This window comes from Babylonia areolata, chromosome 1, assembly GCF_041734735.1.
Source record: "Babylonia areolata isolate BAREFJ2019XMU chromosome 1, ASM4173473v1, whole genome shotgun sequence".
Lineage (NCBI taxonomy): Eukaryota > Metazoa > Mollusca > Gastropoda > Neogastropoda > Buccinidae > Babylonia > Babylonia areolata.
The window spans coordinates 80,773,187-80,780,822 of NC_134876.1; positions in this window are offsets into that span (position 1 = coordinate 80,773,187).

The following is a 7,636-nucleotide window of genomic DNA, read 5'->3' on the forward strand; positions in this document are numbered from 1 at the left end:
TATGCAACAAGCGCCCACGAGGCACGCGGGGGGTAGGGAGGGTGGTGGGATGCAGAGGGGTGGAAATGGGACAAAGTGATGTCATAAGCTGGTTGCTATTTTTTCAGTTGGTCTTACTGACCGCCGTGTGACCCGTGCGTCCCGGTTTTGGGAGCGTGAGAGCAATGCGGGTTGTGTTGTTGGCAGTATATCGTTCCTCTTCAGCTATTTTGGAACTGTGAATTGGAGTGTGCTCTAGTTAGTCTTTCTTCGTCCAGAACAACCCGAAAACAAAAACATGATTTTAGAATAGAAAGTGAAGGGGTCACGTGATTACCAAGGTCTGGAATTTACGTCATCATTCTGCTCCACTGTTTAGTATTTCACAAACAAGCAGATGAATGACTTGGGGTTTTTTGGTCTGAACCCGAACATAACTATAGATTCCTGAATGCAGGATGTCGTTTGCGTTCTTCAAATTTTTGATCTGACAACCGAGAGAACACCCAGAAGCTAAAATTATATATATATATATATAATATGTGTGTGTCTCGGTACCTTCTGTCTCTCTTGTTCATTTTAAGTCTGTGATGTTCGTATTCCAGCGTAAACATTGTATGTGTAAGAAAATGAATGAATACATTAATGAATTTGAGACAGTGACACACACAAAGAGGGCAAATATTTTAAAAGCCAGGCGGGAGATAAACCTTTACTGACGGAAGAAATCACTTCTTTTATAAAGATGAGGACATGAAGACAAACAGCGAAAACTAAATCCATTTCCCACCCTCTAGAAACGATAAACAAAACTGATAAAAATTTATACCAAGAAAACGTGGAAATAGGAGTGGAAGGGGAGGGGGGCACTTAAAACTGAACGAGGGAGAAAAAACCCTTGCTTACGCTTTCCGACTGCGAAATTCCGCATCGGTCATTGCACTTGGGGTTTGCCAGTTCAGCGTAGGAGGGACTGAGAGTGCAAGTCGGGCAAGAGCACGTTTTTCTATGGAAGTCGACAGGCAGACGCATGCAGTTCAAGTTCTAGCACAGCAGCACAGTACAGGCAATGTATATATATACAGTGGCAAAACAAACATGACCCTCTTACATACAGGAGTGTTAAATGCCCCGCGAATACACGAACATCCCATTTTTCAAATTAAGTTTTAGGGGAGGGGAGGGGGCGTGGGGGCAGTTTTGATCACATTATATGTGACTTTCATAAGCTGGATCGAGGTGAGAAATTGAAGTTATCGCGAGGTACAAGTAAAAGAAGTTAACAGAGATAATTAACAAATAGTAAAGAGTGGTAACTCTCTCCATTCACAAGGTGTACAACTTCAAGTAAGTGCTGCTTTCGCTACCGATTCAGCTAGCACACAGGTAAATAAAAGGTACATTGGAACAAACCCAGACTTCCTCAAAAAAGGAAGCGCCGGGACTGTCCTTATACCTATATCATTTGACATGTGCACACAGCAGCAAAGACAGAAGAAATGTGCAAACACAAATTAGCCTTTTATTCAAGACTGGCATAGCCTCTTTGATCCTGAACAAGCCACACAGAACACATGGACAATACAGAACGACTGGTCAAGGATCCACGCTGCCACTGTGACACTGACCAGTTTCGATAAAAAAATGTTTTAAAGATGTGTTATTCTTTGTTTGCTTGTTGTTGTTTGTTTGTTTTTTGTGGTTTTGTGTGTGTGTGTTTTGTTTTTGTTTTTTTGTTGTTGTTTTTTGTTGTTGTTGTTGTTGTTGTTTTTTTTTTGGGGGGGGGGGAGTGTGTGTGTGTGTGTTTACGCGCTTTGTTTTGTTTGCTTTGTTGTGTTTTCAAATTTGATGAATCCGGAGAAAGAGAGAGAGCAAGTCAAGTGGAATCTATATCACCTGTATGTATAGGTTTCACCTTCCCTTGAATAGACTTTCAATTAAATTCCAGAAAAGTTGAACATATATGTACCTGCTACCTCGCTGTGATCCAGTTGGAAGTATTCATTAACAGAAAATTAGTGTTCTGAAAGAACATGGCTATTATACTTTTACATAATGAAAAACTTTTGCAGCAATTGTATGAATTATTCTTATTACAGCCATTTCAGTTCAGCCGTTGCACTGAGTCACGGACTGTTGCACTAACAGTTGAACAGCTTGTGATAATGATAATAAGACTGATCGTGGTGATGAAAAGTTAGCATTGGTGTTGCCATGATTATGCGTAACCAACCAAAGCCACCAACTTGAATCACCTACATAAAAAAAGAGAAAAAAGAATTAGTGCATATGTGTGTGTGTGTGTGTGTGTGTGTGTGTGTGTGTGTGTGTGTGTTTTAAAGATGGTTTAAAATCACTATCAAGCAAAAATAAGAGACAGAAGATGTGGGAGAGCTATCAAAGTATCATAGTCTGCTCCTTCTTCTCTCTCTCTCTCTCTCTCTCTCTCTCTCTCTCTCTCTCTCTCTCTCTATATATATATATATATATATATACATATATATATTATGTCTGTGTCTCTGTGTGTTTTAAAGATGGTTTGAAATCACTGACAAGCAACAATAAAAGAGTGAGAGAGAGAGAGAGAGAGGAGCTTTCATTTTCTTCTCCTTTCTCCTCCTCCTCTTCTTCTCATATGGAGTACTACGGGCATGAGAGAGAGAGAGAGGAGGGGGGGGGGACAAACAAACGGATAAACATACAGACTGAGAGAGACAGAGAAAGAAAGAGAGTAGGCCTATGTGCTTTGTTTGTCACAAGCAGGGCCAAAGAAGATGGCAAGAGAAGAGTGTAAACACAGGATCCGATGAAACTTACTTCAACATTCTTCATAAGCCAGAGGATCCTTCAGACCAGTTATTATCTGTTACTAGGCCCGATTACCTATGTAGACAGCACGAGGACAGTGACCTCACATGCAACGCTGTATCGTGTTTGTGTGAACGGAGATCTAAGAGCATGAAGACAATGTCAGTTCAGTGACCTGGATACAGTGTATAATTGGAAAACTGGGAAAACTTTCGCTCTTGCTGTTTTTTTCTTGTGTGGCATTGGATGTCACCATCATGAGACAGACATGTCAACATGATGAAAGGAAAGGGAAAAAAACAACAACAAAAAAACGCTGGTAAAAAGTTATAAATTAACTGAAGAGGAGATGGGTGGATGACAGGCACGAAACAGGAATAAAACAAACAAAAACAAAACCCCAACTCCGGAACATGTTACTATTGTTACATACTACATCATATAACAAACTGGTTGAATATGATATCGTTTTTTTTTCTTTGTTCTTGTGTGTGTGCTTTCTCTCTCTCTCTCTCTCTCTCTTTCTGTCACGCACGCGCGTGTGCGCGCGCACACACACACACACACACTGACACACGCGCAAAGAAACAAAGATGCACGCGCGTCCTATTTATGCAACACTGAAATGCCCCGGATTAAGATTTATTTCTCACACATTTCTCATAAGGTACACTGAAAGCGCCAACAAGGTTAGACGGAACAGATTCGGAAAGACGGATGACGGGCGCAATAGCCGAGTGGTTAAAGCGTTGGACTGTCAATCTGAGGGTCCCGGGTTCGAATCACGGTGACGGCGCCTGGTGGGTAAAGGGTGGAGATTTTTACGATCATCCAGGTCAACATATGTGCAGACCTGCTAGTGCCTGAACCCCCTTCGTGTGTATATGCAAGCAGAAGATCAAATACGCACGTTAAAGATCCTGTAATCCATGTCAGCGTTCGGTGGGTTATGGAAACAAGAACATACCCAGCATGCACACCCCCCCCCCCCCCCCGAAAACGGAGTATGGCTGCCTACATGGCGGGGTAAAAACGGTCATACACGTAAAAGCCCACTCGTGTGCATACGAGTGAACGCAGAACAAGAAGAGGAAAGACGGAAAGGGTCATACATACATACATATTATGGAGGAGTGTATATATAACTATAGGCTACAACTAACGTTCATCCGCTCCCTCACCTTCTCCCCTCTGTCCTCCCTGAAAATAAAAAACAACAACAACAAAAAACAAACCTTGTCAAGTTAGTTCAGTATCCATTGTCCATTCACTGAAGGTTGTGACTTCCACTCCTGAGTGTTCAAGAAAATTAATGATAATTATTTTAAACAATAATGATAATAATTGCTGTCGTTGATGCTTGCTTTATACCGTTCGTCAAATATGTTGTTGTTCCTTGTAGTACGTAATCTTTAAATAAAAAATGTCAACAAATATATATATATATATATATATATATATATATATAAGAGAGAGAGAGAGAGTTATATATATAAGGGAAAGGGGAAAAGGATCAAATAAGTGATTAAATGAATAAAAACTGTAAAATTGGCGTTCTTATTGCCTGCTAAGGTGCATAAGGTATTGTTCGGTGCTGTCAGCGTTACGTTACAGAACACAGATGAATTCAGTGTAAAACTTTTCATCAATGATTTATGTTCAGCATTTCAGTCACTCCAAACTCTATCATATCACTCCCTGGCGGAGTTTGGGAGACAGAGAGAGAGGGAGGGAGAGAGAGAGGGGGGGGAGGGAGGAACAGAGGGTCAGAGAAAAAGGAGGGGAGAGAGGGTGAGTGAGGGAGAGAGAAAGAGAGAGAGGGAGAGACAATGACAATGGTATAGATTTTTAGGTGGTAACCGCAGCACTGACTGAGGATAGACATTTTTCATACTTGCCATTCCTACTCCACTGTCATTATTTCTGTGGGAAGAGGTAAATTTTAAGACCAGACTCAGTTGAAAGAGACGAGTACAAAGACCTGAAACTAAGAACTGCTGCATTGTCACGGTTACACACGAATATACAACGAAAGGATAAAATGATAATCACAAAACAAGTCATATAAAGTGATGGCTTGCATATCATCGGAAAACACACACACACACACACACACACACACACACACAAAGAAGAAGAAGGGGGGGGGGGGGGACACGCCGAAAGAGTGATGGTTTGCAATACCAATCAAACATCAATCTATTTGTTCATTTATTTGTTCATTTATCTTTTTAAAAAATGTGTTTGTTTGTTTGTTTTTTCATTCATTTATTTGTGTGTTGGCCAATCGATCATCTTTGTTTCATGTCACATGCATTTACAGCGATTATTCAATAAGCTGATGTTTATAGCTTTTTCTGTTATACTTTTTGTGTAAAATCGATTTTAGTCCTACAACCTGGCATAGTTTTCCAGTCAGAATAAACAAAGACGCTTTCAAATTAAAGAGGTTTTTTGTTTGTTTGTTTGTTTGTTGTTGTTTTGTTTTATAATCTGGATAAAGTTTTCCAGACAGATTTCAAACTTCTTATTCTTACTGAAGGAATGCTAAAAAAAAATATTATGCAGAATGTCAAAAATGTGTCAGGAATGTCATCAGTGAAAACATAATCGCGCGTGCGCACGTGTGTGTGTGGTTTTGTGTGTGTGTGTGGGGGGGGGTGACTCTGTGTGTGTGTGTGTGTGTGTGTGTGTGTGTTTAAAACGGAAAACAAACAAGCAAACAGAACGCGAGTGTGTGTGTGAGTGTGTGTGTGTGTGTGTGTTTCTAAAAAACGTGGAAAACAAACAAACAGAACGCGAGTCACAAAAAGCCGTTGCCCTGCAGTGACGTGACCAGGTCATGAACCCGTGACCTACTTGGGTGAACTCTGCTCCACTGTGGCACGAATAGCAAAGCACAAGCTTGAGGGGCGGGAGAGGGAAGGGGGGCAGAGGGTGTCGTTATATTGGAGTTGGTTGATACGTGACCTAATTCCGCACCACGAGACCCGAGTGCTTTGCCCTCTGAAGTGTGTTTTTTTGCAGCGTCAAAAGAAAACTTTGGGTATTCTTCCACACCCCCCCCCGTCTCTCTGTCTCTCTTCAGTGTGTGTGTGTGTGTGTGTGTGTGTGTGTGTCCTTGCATAATGAAGAAATATCAAGATACAACGTTGAAAATAAACTCGGGAACAAAATTTGTTTTATTTTCTTGTCTGCCAGTTCCCGTTGTTCAAACATCAAGGCGTTGGGTTACGCTGCTGTCAGGTCATCTGCTTAGAAGATGTGGTGCAGCGTATATGGATTTATCCGAACGCAGTGAAGCCTCCTTGAGAAAGTGAAACTGTAAACAGGCAAGGATTGCAACTTTGATATATCACACCTCCCCTCCCCTCTATGTATCCTAGAAAGAGAAGAGGAGGGGGGGGGACAACAACCAAAAACCCCCCCATAAAAGCCCGAACTGTGTCACTTGAAATGGCCCAGTGACATTTCTCCCAACTGATGCTTTTGATTCTGACATGCTTTCAGCGCGAGAGGCAACTGCCCGTTGCAGTCAGTCAGTCAGTCAGTCAGACTATACACAGACCGAATTGAATATTAGTGTGATGATAATCAACAACCATCGACCTGAAGATCTAGTCATCCGTCAGCCCCATCTACATGTAATATGCAGCTTCTGTTCAAACGTGAGAGAGAGAGAGAGAGAGAGAGAGAGAGTGCACGTGCATGTGTGTGTGCGTGTGTGTGTGAGAGAGTGCAGTGCGTGCATGTGTGAGTATGCACAAGTTTTTATGTTGATATGCACTTGTATGTATCCTAATTTCTACTGTATCTGTGTTTGTGTATGATTTTCGATTTATGTTCGTATCTTGTTATATACTATCCCCCCCCCGCTCCCTCCCCCCCTCCCCCCATATTCCTTGTGACTCCTGTACACTTGGTAATAAAGACATATTCTTTTCTATATTCAATAATACTATTGCACAGGTTTGTAACCCCAATGTGTGGTGATCCTATTTCCACGTGTCCCCTATCCGAGGATCTCCTTGACCCGAAAACAGCATTGCCCTTGTTGGCTTGGGAATAACAACATACTGGATGACTCCACAGTTGGTCCCAACCTGTTTCTCAAGCTCTACTCGGGTTGTTGTTGTTTTTCCGAAACAATTGTTGTCCCTAACTGGTTGTTATCCTTGCTCGGTGATGCCCCTGCTTAACTTGAGTTGTTCATGATTGCTCCACCACATGAAGTCACCGTTGCCCTCGTTCGTTGGTGTCTCTGCCGACTGATGCCCCCACACAGGTAACCGCTGCTTTATTCCATTGTTGTTCAAACCTCCAGTTCATTGTTTGATATGGATACTTATACAGCGCCTATCCTCGGTCGGAGACCAAGCTCCAAGTGCTTTAGAAACACGGGGTCATTTGCACAACAGACTGCCTGCCTAGGAAGAGCCGACTGACGGCTGCCATTGGGCGCTCATCATTCGTTTCCTGTGTCGTTCAATCATATTTCAGGCACGCACACATACACACTCAGACAAACATGTAACATTTTACGTGTATGACCGTTTTTGTTTATTTACCCCGCCATGTAGGCAGCCATACTCCATTTTCGGGGGTTGGCATGCTGAGTATGTTCTTGTTTCCATAACCCACTGAACGCTGACACAGATTACAGGATCTTTAACGTGCGTATTTGATCTTCTGCGTGCGTATACACACGAAGGGGGTTCAGGCACTGGCAGGTCTGCACATATGTTGACCTGGGAGAACGGAAAAATCTCCACCCTTTGCCCACCAGGCGACACCGAGATTCGAACCCCCGACCCTCAGATTTTAAGTCCAACGCTTTTACCATTCGGTT